The following is a 15,281-nucleotide window of genomic DNA, read 5'->3' as shown; positions in this document are numbered from 1 at the left end:
CCACCCATGACCTAAGCAAGAATTTAGTCTTGGTTTTGGAACAGAAGGCAAGACCAACTCAGTTTTCTGATAAGATGAGTTGGGTGGAAGTAGCACCTTGGACAGCATCTGACCAGCTCAAGGTGGGAATTCTGAACAGAATCAAATGTTGCTTCAGCAACAGGCCTCAGATTGAAGTCAAAATCTAATAGATGCTGTTCCTTACTTCTTACTAATGCATACTTATTTAATGAGCTTTCCAACGGGTGAGTTTTAATACTTTAATTAGCACCTCATGTTTTTTCTTCATACCCAGCCATTAGCCATGTACATTTCTTGATCTTTCTTTTGATGGAACCCCAGTAAGAAAATTCATACAACTGAGAAGCGAGTCAGCCAACCATGGATATCAATGGGCGATGCTTTGAAAAAACATCAGATACGTTTTAATTTTAGCTCAATGGGCGCTGAAAGAATCATGAAATGGCCTTGCAAAGCTCACCAGGGCTATTCATTTCCAAGGCATGGATCTGCAAAGTCCAACATCTCACCAAATAATTTTGCAAGCCTTTGGGGTTACCAAAATGAGAGAAAGAAATTTTTCTCACTCAGTTTTCTTTACAGCAAGATAGGTCATCGATTGGCAGTAGGGTGCCGGAGCAAAATGTCTAGAGAAACATGGTATGTGTAAATGTTGTTATTTTTCCCTGGTTTTTTTTAAAGAGGAGGTTGGAATGTGTGTGTTTTTTCAAACCATCTTAAGCCACTTAAGGAGATAATGACACTCTTGAGTTGAGCTCCTGGAAGCTTTGCAAACATGGACATGTTCTTCTTGGCAACAGGATGTACACTAAGTAGTTTGTCATTGCCTTCATTTTTAATTCTCAGTCTAAATTCCAACCTGGGTTGCCTCCCATCCAAGTATTATGCAACAAGGAACCTGCTTAGCATTTGGGGATCAGCTGAGGTTCTCTCTACGCCATCTCTCCCTCCAGACAAAGTGAAATTTCCCTTGAGTTGCGTTCAACTCCTGCTAATACTATGTCATTTTCTTGGAACAATATGGTAGCTGTTAGCTTTTTCCTGGATTTTTCTCCTACCTTACGGGAGGAGAAGTAGGTCAGGGGCATTAGCTTCATTCCATTTAACTTTTTCTGAAATCAGCTCAGTTGGGTTAGGTGTGACCACTTGCCTTTTAATATCTGCCCAACAATTTTCATTTATTCCATGCTTCAGACTGATAGGAAAACATCCAGGTGGTAATTATGCCTTGTGATGACTTGAGGCCATACCAAAGGAATGGTCAGATAAGAGGGAGCATAGCCCTCAGCTGGATAGTGGGAGTGGCAAGAGGCTCAGAAGGGACCCTCCCTAATTTCTCGTGCTGTAAAGGCGATGGGGGGAGAATTGTCCTTTCAGACTTGCAGGATTCTGTTAATGTAGTTTTACAGTAAAGTAGAATTAGTTCTGGTCATGATTCCTATCTGGTCCACCTTACTGAATCTTTAACAGCTTTCCTAGTTCTTACAATAAACATACTTATCAAGAGCTTTACTTTCTTATGAGATACACTCTACTCCATGTTTACTATCTTGTATTATCCAACAAAAAGATGCACTCCGAAAGGATTTAATCCCAGAACACTAAGCAATTGCGTGCAGGCTTGTGCTGAGAAGCCAACGCTTAATGATTATTCATTTAGCCTGTTTATTTACTACTTGTCACACCCTATGAATCCAGGCAGTGAGCGCTATTAAAATCCTGTGCTATTTAAAATGCAATCGAACGTGGAAGGAATAAAAATGGATTTATATATCTAAACCGTATGAACTGGAGGGGAGAACGAAGGGAGCAATTCCGTTATGGATCAAGGGGGAAAAACAGTTCCTTCCCCTGTTGCTGAATTGGAACGACGTTTTATTTTTATTTTATTTATAGGAGGATGTTTATTATTTGTTTAATGGCCCCTGTTTTGGTTTTGATGGTGTTGTGGTTTATGAGATCATTTTAGTCTGGGCTGTTTGATTGAATGTTTTTAGCTGTTTTTCGGATTTTGATCGTTCTGAATGCTGCCCAGACTCCACTGGAGTTGGGTGGCCAAAAAAATTTAAATAATAATAATAATAATAATAATAATAATAATAATAATAATAATAATAATAATATAATAATAATAATAATAATAATATCCTGCAGCACCTGGTGGAAACAAACATTGGATGTTATTGGAATGTATCAGATTTGGCTGCAATTCCCTTTTTCTGGTGCTGGATCCCATCCCAAGGAGTGAACCATGGTGGGAAGGAAGTCTCTGCAATCCCAGGATTTGAGTGAAAGATGCAGGTAGAGTTCAGGTGGAACCTCACGCACCTTCTCTGCCTATCCAGAACCCCCCGACTCACTGCAGTGGAAAAGCACACCCTTCCCAGTGCCAAAATGAAACTGAATTTTGAACTCCCATTGTCGTCAACTCCAGGACGTGGAAAGGAACATGGGTGCCTAAGTGAACAAAACACTTTGGAGAGGTTCGCCATCCTCTGTTGTCTCTTGGTTTGGGGGAAGCAAGGCAGGGGGCCAGAGGGGGGGGGACATGGATTCCAAAAGCAACAGAAGCTGTAGTCAAGCTTCCTGTGCAGTTTGCCACCTTCCTGTTCACCCCAGGCTGCTAATCTGGTGTTGGCAGACGGAACAGATGCGCGGAAATTGACCGGACCTCGGTGGTGATAACTAGCAGGAGAGGGGTGGGCACGACTGAGGAGAATCTGCTTTGGGTGGCTGGATTCCCATTTTCCAAATGTCCCCAAAGAGTTGTGAACTTCAAGCCAGCATCCTTGGCCTGGCCTTCTTGATTTATAACTTAGTTATTTACAAAATGTATAGATCAGCTAGAGGGGTTGTCTGGCCTAGCCAGAAAGTGGAAGTTGGCCTTGATGAGTTGGATGTTATGCCCCAAGACCACCCTGCATCCTTACCAAGAGCATTTCAGACGGGGGCACGTGTTGGGGCAGCTTATGTTGGTTCCGTATTGGGTTCACTTATAATCCCATAAACCCTGTGTTTGTTTTGGGTTTTGAACGAGGGGGGAACCCAACCGACGGTGACGTGTGTGATAAATAAGCAAACGAATCCTTCATTGGGTGACTTTGAGATTCCTTGACTGCATAGCATGGCCTCCTAGAAATTGCAACACCGTGATGCTATGATGAAAAACAACAGCTTGATTTCTTTCCTCCGTTCTTCTCTCTCCATCGAAATGAGTGTCACTAAGATAGCCCTGTTTTTAGCCTATTTTAACCTTTGCAAGAAAGAATTTTGCAGCCAAGAGATTTATTATAGTGCAACGGGGGTTTATTCAATCCACTACGGCTGGTGGACCTGTTTCTTTGGATCTGGTGTCTTTCAGGTAGACAGCTCTAGAAGCTTCAAGTTATCCATATTGGTATTCTTCATCCCAGCCCCATAATAGGATCTGGAGAAGGTTACCATCTGGTGGAAATCAATGAACGCTATGGGGCTGGCACAGAATAAAGGAATTCATGAGGAAGTGTGGGATCTGCAAGCACGTTATGAAGGTGCCAGCTTCTACAGTGCTGTTGGCCTCCTTGACCAGTGTCCTTTCCGCCGGGACCGATGCCAAGCTGGCCGAAAAAGAAATTCAAGTTGGGTAAAGAGGTATGAGTTGGTGGTTTGCTTCAGCTGCAGATTAAGCAGGAGCCGGTTGGCAAAAGGGGAGATATTATTGGCCACTGAGCAAGAAAAGCTTTCAGCCTGAATCAGCATAAAGCTGGAATCATACTTTGGAGGCATCTGAGAAATTATGGTGGCGTGAAGGAGCTCGCATTTCCCAGGAGAGAACAAAGAAGCTTCCTACGGAGAGATATCAACAATGGAGGTGTCTTCTTTACATAAACATGATGTTCTCTGGGCCCAGGTTGGACGTTCCCTTACAAAGAGAAAGACATTCAAAGGGGCATTTGAAAATAAACAAAATAAACAAAATATGCAATTAAAAATAAATCAAAATAACATAGCCAGTTAAAAATGAAATGAAAATAACACCAAAAATAACACAAAAGTGAACATTAGATTAACAATGACGTTAAATTAAAAAATAAATAAAAACCCAAATCAAATTCAATTAAAATTAAATGAAAATGACCAATAAAATGAAATCAGGGTAAGACAGCCAGTATGATTCAACATCTATTTAAAAATCCATTGCTTTTTTTTATTCTTCTTCTGCCTTAACGCGGGGCAATAAGACAAGAGTTGAGAGATACTACCACGGAAACAGCGTTCATGACTTGTGTCCTGGAAGCAAGACTCCTCTTTCCGACCATCACCAACCTCAGTTAGTAATCAGGCAAGTTGCCATCTTTGCGTTGTTTCCATCACCATGATAACCCAGAGACAAGCAAAGATTTATCCAGGGAAATGCAAGAGCACCTTCTTGAGAAGAAGCATCTTCTCTTCTGCCTGGAAGGAATGACCAGGATGACGTGCCACCTGTTCACTTTCCGACAACTCAGGATGATCCCATGAGAGCAGATGGTAGCCGTGTCTGGTGTGATGGTTTATATTTCCCTTTATATAAATCTTGCATCTTAAATCAACCTCTTGAACAATTTCCTTGGTCACTCTGCTCTACTCTTAGCTCTTTGGCACTGCTTTCCAAGTACTCCATCTTGTGGAGACACCCAATGATCCTATTTTATTTTATTTTATTTTATTTTATTTTATTTTATTTTATTTTTCTGCTTGGAAGGGCACGGCTTCCTTGAAAAGCAGGGAGGCAGAATAGAAAGAGTCTGCAGCAGCTAAGTGGTAAAATAGCAGACTTTAATATTTGGTGCCATCCATCTCCAGGGAGGGCTAAGAAAGATTTTTGCTTGCAGTTCTGGAAAGTGATGGCAGAAATCACTTTCTTCTAACCTGGTGCTCTTCAGATGGGCTAAAATCTCCATTTTGGTACGCAAAGATGGTTCTCGAGCCCCAGAAGTCTCCCTCCTAGACCGAGGTTATTTGAATCTCTTGCCCATTGCCCTTTGATAGTGAAAGGAAAAGCACTCAGCACATGCTCAGATTCACCCTTGTCTTTAGCATTTCTTGTTTTCTCTGCTTTCACTTCAAACTGGCCATTCCTGAGCCACAGATGTGTTTGGTGGTTGGGAAGGAGAGGAATTTCAGTGCAACCTGTGTTTGGAGGAAAGAATAGCTTAATCTCAAGTCTGTGCTAGAGAGATTGCCCAGTTGTTTAGCTGTTCCTGCTGTGGTTTGCGTTCCCACTGCTCTCCAACAAGGCACCGAGGGAGGGAGGGAAGGGTGAATTTTATTTTATTTTTTTAAAAGGAGACCTTCAGTTCTTGTGATTTTGCAACTAAGGAGCTCTTTGACTTAGGGGGTGATTTTTCATACCTCAACTTTTCCTCCTTGTGAGAAAAATGTGACTCATACCCAACTCTTCATCCTTGCGGGTAGCTCTGGTTATAGCTAAATGCCTCCCTCTGCTGTCTCTCCTGTACATTGCAGCATGCACCATTTCTCAACAAGGTGAAAAGTTTCTTCCAGCTTCTGAATCACTAAGCTGAAGTTGGCTCTCCCTCCTCCATCCGTGGGGACCCTTCGGGGATTGATATTTCCATGCTGATGACTTCTGGAGGACTTTTTCTCCCTTCCTATGGAACTATGTCTTGGAGAAACAAAAAATGGATCCTCTGTTGATAGCCATGGTCCACAGGCACGTCATTCTTTCGATGAGATCATTCCATAATTCACCTGGGGAATTCAGGATCACAAGACAGCGTTGGGCTCAAACCTGGCCAGCTGTCAAAGGAGATTGGATCAATGCATCTATGGAGGGATGTTGGTCTTGAAGACTCCATGGTATCGCCAAGCTGGGGTCCAGCCTGTCTCCAAATCCCAACAGTGGGAGAGGAGAAGGTCTCCCGCTTCTGCTTAAGAGCCCTACAGAGGCATCTGGTTGGAAAGAGCTTTAAGTTTCATTGGGGAGTCAACCTCTCCCCCCCCCCCAAACAATTTCTATATTCCTGCCAAGAAAACTTCATGAACATCTAGTCATCAGGCGTGAACTCCAGGCTGTCCTACATCTTCTTTTATGCTCGGTTTCAACATGTACGAACTTCAAGCTGTAATCTGATTTCCTTGTTTGGGTATGAACACAGTCTTTAGGTTCTGGTAACCTGTGCTCACACATGCCAGAGTGCAGAAAATAATAGTCTGGATCGCTCCGTTGTCTAGGCCAGGCATAAAATGTCTTTCTGGGAAGGAAATTAAGTAGGAAGAACTCTTGCTTTATTGTATGCAGTAAATCTCACCTTCAGTTCTTCAAAAACCTTCAACCAGCATTTCTCTGTTCAGCTCTTTGAAGAACTGCAAAGAATCTTGAGAGGCATCTAAGTCAGCTTCCGGGCAGTGATGGTGTCATCTCACTTGCAACCACTTTTTTCTTCTCTTCTGCCTCCCATTGTGTTGGGAAGATAAACATGATCCTTTTTTCTCTGGTTAGAGAAGCTGTTGAGTTTCTGCTGAAATTTATCCCATGCTGCTCTCAGATGGACTATGGACATGTTGTGGAGGAAGAAGGAGAAGGAGAAGAAGGAGAAGGAGAAGGAGAAGGAGAAGGAGGAGGAGGAGGAGGAGGAGGAGGAGGAGGAGGAGGAGGAGGAGGAAGAGGAGGAGGAGGAGGAGGAATGATGATGGTAATGGTGATGAATGAGCAGGTGGAAGAGAAGGGGAAGGGGAAGAGGAAAAGGACATAGAAGGAGAAGGAGGAGGAGGAGGAGGAGGAGGAGGAGGAGGAGGAGGAAGAAGAAGAAGAAGAAGAAGAAGAAGAAGAAGAAGAAGAAGAAGAAGAAGAAGAAGAAGAAGAAGAAACCATGCCTTAGTAGGATATGAGAAAAAAGGCATTAACTCAGCATGGATATTGCAATAGCAGTTCTGTAAAGCAGCTGATGCAGGATCAAAGAAATAAAACATGAACACAGCAATTGTCCATATTCTGATATCCTCCAGAGACTGGTTGGATTTTAATTCTCACAATCCTTCAGCCATGGCAAATAAAGGGCAACAAAATGAGACTTCTTCCAAGTTTCGTCACTGTTTGCTTCGCAAGACAGAAACAAAAATGTGAACTAAATTGAGATTAATACGCTTATTCTCTATGTACGATCATATCCCTCCCATTAAAAATTATAATCTGGTCTCAGTTTTATGTAAACTGAGTATTTCGAAGGTGTGTTCTATATACGCCCCATTGAAATATTAAATAAATTGTAAATTAATATGTGCACTATATACTCATTTAAATATTAAATTGTGTTGTTCAAGTGTGATAGACACGTGATTTAAATATTATTTGTGTATTGTTAGAGTATGTATTATATACACACAATTTAAATATTTAAATTGTATATTGTTAGTGTGCATTACATACACACTATTTAAATATGATTTAAATTGTGTCTTGTTAAAGTGTATATTATGTACACACACCATGTAAAAACACACCTTTTATTATTATTTTCTGGTGTGCATTTCCCCCCCACTCTACTTATTTGCACAAAATACTACGTCCGTTTGTTCTCTGAGTTTGATAGGTTGCCTTGGAAATGTATAGATCTCTGGAGAATATTCCATTTATAGCAACGGGCTGGGAGACGGTGTGTAGCATAAGTGTCAAAATAAAGGATTTGATTCTCTGCATATCATTTTTTACGATATAGCAAAAGCAAGAGGTTCTTGCATCGTGGACGGTGTCTATTGTGGAAAGGAAAATCCAGGATGGGCTTAACCATCGTTTGTTGGATAAAACCTGGTTTTCTTTTATGCAGAAAGCTGAAATCACCAGCCACGATTTGCCTGGAGATTCGCAGCACTCCAAACTGTGCTGGGTGCAATTTGCGAATCACTGTTTCCTCCCTCCCTGAGTGGAGACAGAAAATAGATTCGGAATAATTCTAGAAGCGAGGAGAAAAAGACGAGTTGGGCTTTAAAACTGCAATATATCTATTTTTAAAAATAAAATTGTAGAGGGATAGGTGAGAGAGAGAGGCTGGAGCCCCTAATCAGACGATTCTGCAATCCATTTCACTTCACCCGCTCTTGTCAGTTTCATCGGGGCTAGTCAATTTCACAATTGCTTTGGATCAGTTTCACAAGGAATTGATCCAAATCAGAATCCGAATCAGATCAGAAATGTCTTTGGATCAGTTTCACAAGGGCATGGAAACTTCTCCAGCTTGGTCTTCCCTATTTCTCCTATTCCTCTTCCCCAAGGACCATCCCCCTAGTAAGACAATTGTCCTATAACCTTGGGGTCATTATATCGGCTTTTCACGCCCCACCCAGGGTCGATATGGGAGTTGGTACAGCAGAGCAAGAATTTAAAATAAAGAAATGAAGCTCTGAAACATCTCCTTGTCCTTGGCATCTCCTCCTCGGTGGCCGCCCCCCGTACTTCTGCTGAAAGCGGTCCAAGAAAAGGATCCCCCGCCATTTTCAAAGGGATCAGAAGGATGGGTTGGAGGCCATGGGGTGGGGATTTCTGTGGGGTATCTATCATGGTGCTTCTCCAGCGCTGGGTAGATCTCCTCCTGAAGGTGGGCCAATCCTCATCTCCTGGTCTCTGGAGGGCGCGAGGCCTCCTCTGACGTGCCTTCGCTCAGAAATCAGCCCGCCTGGGAGCTCTAGAGGGGTTAATTTGGGCTGGATGGCGCCCATTCATGCTTTGGGTCGGTATCTGCCAAATGCTCATCTTCCCCCCTTCTTGCGCCTTCTTCTTTTTTTTCCTTCTTCTTTTTCCTTTCTCCTCTGTGCCCCCTACTTCCTTTCCTTTCCTTTTTTTATTCATGCCCTCTCTTTTTTGTGTCATTCTTTTTCTCTGCTTTTCCTTTCCCTAGTCTCTGGATCTTCCTGTTCTTCTGTTCCGTTCCTTCCTTCCTCTCATCCCTTGAAATGTCTTCCTCTTCTTCTCCAAACCTTTTCTTTCTCTCCATTTTTCTTTCTGTTCCAATCCCTCCTTCCTTCCTTCCTTTTCTTCTCTCCATTTTTCTCTTCTTTCTTTCTCTCCATTTTTCTTTCTCTTCCAATTCCTCCTTCCTTTCCTCCTTCTTTTCCATCCCAACCCTTCCCTTCTCCTTCCTTCCTTTCCTTCTCTCCATTTCTTTCTCTTCCCTTCCTTCCTTCCTTTCTTTCTATTCCTTCCTTCCTTCTCTCCATTTCCTTCCCTCCTTCCTTCCTTCTCTCCATTTCTTTCTATTCCTTCCTTCCTTCTTTCCATTTCTTTCTATTCCTTCCTTCCTTCCTTCCTCCCTCCTCTCCATTTCTCTTCCTCTTCCCCTCCCTTCTCTCCCTCTCTCAGTCCTTTCTTCCGCGCGCTCCTCTCTCTGCGAGCCCCTCTGCCCTCCGCGCGCTCTTCCTCCGCTGCTCTCCCCGGCGGGCCCTGCAGGCGCCGCTGTCCCCTTCCGCCGGCCTGGCCGCGGCGGGCAGCGCTGCTCACTCCAGCCCGGGGACTGGCAGGCCTTTCCGAGGAGGCGGAGGCGGAGGAGGAGGAGGCGGCGGCGGCGAGAGGCGAGAGGCGGAGGGCCAGTCGAGGAGACGCCGAGAGGCAGCCGCGCGAAGCTCCCGCTGCCGCCGCGCAATCCGCCGCCATCCGCCGCCCCCGGCCCCGCGCCCGCCCCCCACGCGGCTCCCCAGGCGCACCGGGCTCCCCACAAGCACCACAGGTGGGCAGCGGGGGCGCCGGCGGGCGGGGGGCGCTCCCGGGGGCGGGCGCCGGGGCGGAGAGGCGGGCGGCGGCGGTAAGATGGAGACGCAGCAGGCCCGGCCGCGCTCGGCCCGCGCGCTGCCCTCCCTCCCTCTCCTCCCTCCCTCCCTCCGGCCCCCCCGATTGCGACGCCAGGGCCGGTGCGGCGCCGCGCCCCTCTTTCCGCCGCTGCCCGGCTGCACAAAGGTGGGGGGGCTGGGACGGGGAGGGGAGGGGTGCATTTCGGGGGGGCTGCCTGCTTTGCAAAGGGGAGGGGGTTGCAAGGGCGTTGCTCGGCAGGGGCCTCTCCCCTTCTGCCCCCTCCCCAGCTCTCCCCCGCTGCTTATTTTTGCAAAAGGCCCCCCTGAAATCTGGGGAGGGCGGCCTTGGGGGTCGCCCTGGGCTGGCAGGGCCTCCCCGACCCCCCCCGCTGCCTCCCCCCAATTCTAATCCTGGCTAATTGCATCTCCCCCCCTTCGGTGTAACAGGCGGTCCTGGAGGGGAGGGCCCTGTGGCTCTAAGCTGCCCTGTGGGCTTGGGGCTTGTGGCTCGTGTGTTGCCATTTTGTGCCCCGCTGCTGCGGCGGCGGCGGCGCCCGCTGCTTCCCCAGCCGGGGTTAGCTCCCATTGTTTTGGTGGGGCGCCGCGGCCAAGCAGGCCCGGGCGAGGCTCCCTCCGCCCGGGGTGGCTTCGGAGGAGGCGACCGAGGTCGTGGGAGGCCAGGTTGTGGCACCACCGGATGCGTTTTCGGGAGCATCTCGGGAACCCAGCCGCTGTGCCCATTTTTCGCTACGACACACCTGGCGTTTCGGAGACGAGAAAGTAATGGCTTCCACGTCCTTTCCCCCCCCAGCGTGTCGCAAATGCAAAGAGAGAGACCGACCCGACCGGTCGGCATCGTCAGCCAGCAGCGTCTGGGGGGCAGAGCAAGAACGGGGATGCTCCGGCCCGTGGGGTTTTCATCTCTTGCATTGGGCGGTGGGAGGGGGCGGCTGGTCTCGGGGACATGCGGCAAGTGCGCCGGTGTGGGGTGATAAACATGGAAGCGTGCATGCGTGTGTGCGCACGTCTGTCAGATCGGGGCTGGCGGCTTTGTCTCTCTGCTTTTGGGGAAAGGGACCGCTGTCCCCTGCATCGGGGATCTGCTGGGGGGTGGGAGCCACGGGATCCGCCCCGGCGGATTTCGAAGGCCCCGGATCCCCGCGCGGGCCCTTCCTCTCGCCTGGAAAAGGTGGTGACACATCGAGAAGGTTGGGAAGTTGCAGTCGGCCTGAGATGGAGGTGGCCTTGGGTGAAGATTGTGGGCTGAGCCGTAACGTGGCTTGTTGGGGTTTCGCCTTAGGTCGGGACCACCCTGCGCATCCGTGGGGCTCAGGAATCTGCTGGATTAACGCCAGGGAGATCCGGGTCCAAATCATCCCTTGGCTGAGGAGCCTCATTGGGGTGGGGGGTCTTCGGGCCAGGGATCCCACCCAACAGGGTTGTTAGGGAGAAACCTCTAGGGCAGGCAGCTCTCTGTATGCCGCCTGGAGCTTATCCATGAATAGAAACCAAACAAATAAACAAAGAAATAGCAACATAGGTTTATGTTTATATTTCCTAAATGCAACTCTTTGCAAAGATGGCCACTGCTGATGAATCTTCCTGTTGCAACATGTTTCTTTATTTGCTCGTGGTTCCCAAAAATGTAATGCTTTAATATTTGTATCAGTCTCTTGAGATGCTAAAAGCCCAGGGGGCATTTTCGCGCTGTGTTTTTGAATGGTCTGTCCTTTCTGCAAGGCTTTCTCTGCTCCGCTCTGATTTTTTTTTTTTCTCCCAAAGTTTTAGCGGGCCGTTTCTCATTCGTGGGGGCTCCGTTTTTTAGGCCGGATTTGTCAACTGGGACGCCGGGGCCACCGTGGGTTGGCTGAGCCCTAAAGGTTTGAGTCTGTGCTTTGGGGTTTGCTATTAATCAGGCTGTGCACCATTGTCTTGATTCACCCACCCCCATTGAATAAACTACTTTTTTAAATGGCTTTCTTGGTGCCGTACACACGCATACTCAACCTGAGTTTTAGCTGTTGATGGAGAAATAGCTGATAAAAATATGAACCTTGCTGCTTCTCACCAATAAGCTAGGATTGGTCAAGTGGTATTTTCCATGTAACGTAGAGATGTTTCTGGTAGGTTGGCTAAACATTGATCTTAGTTTTTCCATGTCTTCTTATCCTCATGACAAATATTATGGATCGATGTGGGATTCCATGCTGGAAAAGCCGACACAGACAGGCTGGTCCATGACCCAAAAAAATTAAAACTGTGATTAGGTTCATCGTAAAAAGAGTGCAACTTTTTGGCTTCTACAGAACTCTCCGTTGGGGGAAAGAATTGCAGGTGCTTATCCTGCAAAGCTATATCATTTGGGGTTAGGATGGGAGGCCACCAGGAGAATCTAGGTTTAAAAAAAATCCAGGAGGCAGTGACTGACTACTTCTCTCAAGCCACCGAGAAAAATGTAGCTGGAAGAGAGTCTTTAATGCATTTTTGAATTTAGGATCGGTCCAAAGGCATTTTTCCTCTTCCCCATCCTGATGTTAATCCTCTTGTTCCTTTTTTCTCTCTAATCTTGGGGGTTGCAAACGTGGATCCTCCCGTGGCATTTTGCGTACAGCATCGTTCGTTGCAAAACTCTCCTGGCGGTTGGGACGGGAAACCCTCTTTGCTTTGAATGGCAAAGTAAGAGGAGCAAATGGTTATCTGCGGGAACCAGGTCTTGCTGGGAATGGACACGGTGCGGCGAGAACTTTGTATCGAAGAACGTTGCGGAGTCATTAGTGCAAAGATGGGATGTGTTGTCGTCTTCGTGTTATGAATGGGAGAGAAAGCCATGACCTTATTCACACAACAGGCTTTTACTAGTTGTGTTTTTGGACAGGAGGCTAAACTTGGTTGAGGATAAGCTTAGTTTAGTCGTTGGAACCTTGCCAACCTTGCCGTGGTCCTCAAATCCAACCCATTTGGTGCTTTCGCGGTTCAGTGTCTTGCATGAACCTAGATCAGTGTTGTCCAAACTTGGCCACTTTAAGATGAGTGGACTTCAACTCCCAGAATTCCCCAGCCAGCATGCTGGCTGGGGAATTCTGGGAGTTGAAGTCCACTCATCTTAAAGTGGCCAAGTTTGGACAACACTGACCTAGATAAACGGTTAATTCAGAAACTAAGTTCAAATGGTTGTGCGAATGTAACCACTGGGTTGGGTTGGACGCTGCCAAATTAGATAACCGAGCGACCAGGTTGACGTATTGTGTCACGATAGGGTTTCTAGCTCTGCTTTGCTAGAAAAGCTACAAAAACTGAGATTAAGTCCTAAACTATCATTCATGTTCTGCAGATGACACTTTCTGGTTGTGATACAATCAAGCCACCTTTGAGTTTAGCGGTGGGTGAACCGAGAGCTAATATTGGAGCCATGCGTCCGTCCTTCTCTACATAAAATCTGGACAATCTTACAAGGCTGTCATCTTACAAAGAACGGATTTAACGTGCCGGATGCTAGAAACGGGGCTGAAAGGGGCATGAAGGAAATTCAGAGTGCGCCAAATTGGACTGTTGGGGAGCCCAGTGGAGTCATTCAGAGAAATGAAATTGAATAGCGGAAGATGCCTGCCCTGGAAGGAGGTTGGACAACTATCCAGTCTATCATTCTCTGAAATTTAAGGCAGACAAAAGGCGGTCCTTGACAGCGCGAGGTTAAAACTAAGCTTGCAATGTTTTCTGAAGTTTCCATTGGCCTAAGAAATAAAGATAGATTTGGGTTTATTTATTTATTTTTCTTATAGCTCTCCCCATTTTTTTTTTTTTTTTTTTTTGGTGACCTGGGAAATGCCAGCTTGAATTATGCAGCAGTGGGGTTCCACAATGGAGAAAAAGGATTTTATTTTTTTAACGCTCCAGCCTCCCTGGAGGCAAGGCCACCGTGTTTTTATTTCATCAGTTCAACTGGACATTTTCCCCAATATACTCCGAGAATACAGACAATCCTGCGACGTTACGCAGGAGATTTCATAATCCTCTCTATATTAGTCTCTTTCCCACCAACCCATGTTTTCCTGTTAACATCGATCGCGATGGCTTGTATCTTTTCGAGGATTCCCTTGGCCAATACACAGATTTTGGAATCCACCTAATAACAGAGGTGGGAATGGCCAACTTTCCACTTGATGAGGTTGGTGCTAAAATAAACCAAAACAGGCACATAATTCCTGGAACTATCATTACATTAAGCTGTGGTTAGAGCGGATCTGTGGTCTGATATTTGGAGATTTACTGGGAAAGTCTCGACATTCTTTGCCCCAAATGTGAATCATCTATATCTTTGTCCTGTTTTCGTAGCTTATTGGGCAAGGGCTGAAGCAGGCCCTTCAAAGCAAAACAAAATATTTTATATCAAGAGCTGTTGCAGAGAGCTGCAATCAAGTGGGAGGATAAATATGCAGAGGGAACAGGATTTTCTTATGCCCAACACCATCCTTTTCATTTGAGGAGCTTAAAGAAAGGTTGAGATTTAACTTAGGTGCCATCTAGGCCCGCATAAACTGAATCCAGATCAGCTTAACTTCAGGTTTTTCCTGGCTACCTCACTTCCCCCAGCTTTCAGAATTTCAGCCCCACCAAAACTGGTTTTCTTTCTAAAATAATGTTTATTGAGAATGTTTTCCAAACCATAAAAGACAAATTAAAAGAAAAGGAAACGTGTGAAGAACAAGAAAGGGAAAAAAAGAAGAAAAAGAAAATTAACTAAAGAAACAGAAATAACTGCCTTCCGACCTTCTTTCTAACAGAAATTAACACATTCATCCCCCAGCTTCCCTCCTTAGTATTTCAAAAATCCCTTCAGTCCTGTATTTAATTCTTTTTCAGTCATCAGATCCATAAATCACTTTTCTCTGTTTTCAGCAAAATGTCCATCAAGGGTTTCCAGACTTTTAGAAAAGTGTGTACTCTTTTATCCCTGACCAAAAGTTTCGCCAATTCTGACATCTTTGCTATCCTTCAGGAGAGGGGAAAGTTTGGGGAGTCTTGGTGTGGATTTTAAAGTTTTTGATTCCCAACTTAATTTCCTTTTTCCTTCTTTCACTGCCCATAGTTCATTGTAACAGGTACGTGAAAGAACTGCAAATATGCAACGGGGGAGAAGTTTTGGACAAAAGACAACCCCAAACTTGCATTGGGTTCCAGGGTTCTGCAAAAAAGGTCTGAATTCTGTGCCCTTTGCTCTGAACCCCATGATAGAATTTGGGGTTCCGTTTTTTTTCTGGGTAAAAGGGGCATTGTGATGACTGGCTTCTCATGTTGCATTAAACCCTGATAGAATTTGCTCCTGGCTCAGTGTGGCCAGTGAACCCAGCTGATTGTAGCTTAATTAACAAGCTAAGATGGTTTGGTGCAGAGGGAAGGAACTTTGAATGGCGTGGTTGTAGAAGAGAGTTTGAAAAACAGGTGGGAGCCCAAAATAAATTAATTAAATATCACAGAGGTGCCAAGGGTTTAGATTTGAA

General features: G+C 45.8%; 1 protein-coding gene across 2 annotated transcripts in view; it reads left to right on the top strand.

Moving 5' to 3' along the window:
• Nucleotides 1-9,460: 9,460 nt before the first annotated feature.
• PRRC2B (proline rich coiled-coil 2B) overlaps nt 9,461-15,281 on the top strand; it is a 49,574-nt gene continuing 43,753 nt past the window's right edge. The window contains exon 1 of one of the 2 annotated variants that reach the window (XM_088147077.1): nt 9,461-9,722. The gene's annotated coding sequence lies outside the window, so the exon portion shown is untranslated. The remainder of the gene's footprint in view (nt 9,723-15,281) is intronic. The other variant, XM_088147076.1, reaches the window with a different exon arrangement.

This window comes from Python bivittatus, unplaced genomic scaffold, assembly GCF_059951505.1.
Source record: "Python bivittatus isolate LINGU-HERP-01145 unplaced genomic scaffold, Pbiv_v1 ctg000160_np1212, whole genome shotgun sequence".
Lineage (NCBI taxonomy): Eukaryota > Metazoa > Chordata > Lepidosauria > Squamata > Pythonidae > Python > Python bivittatus.
The sequence above is the reverse complement of the archived record's forward strand: the minus strand, read 5'-3'. Positions and strand labels throughout refer to the sequence as shown.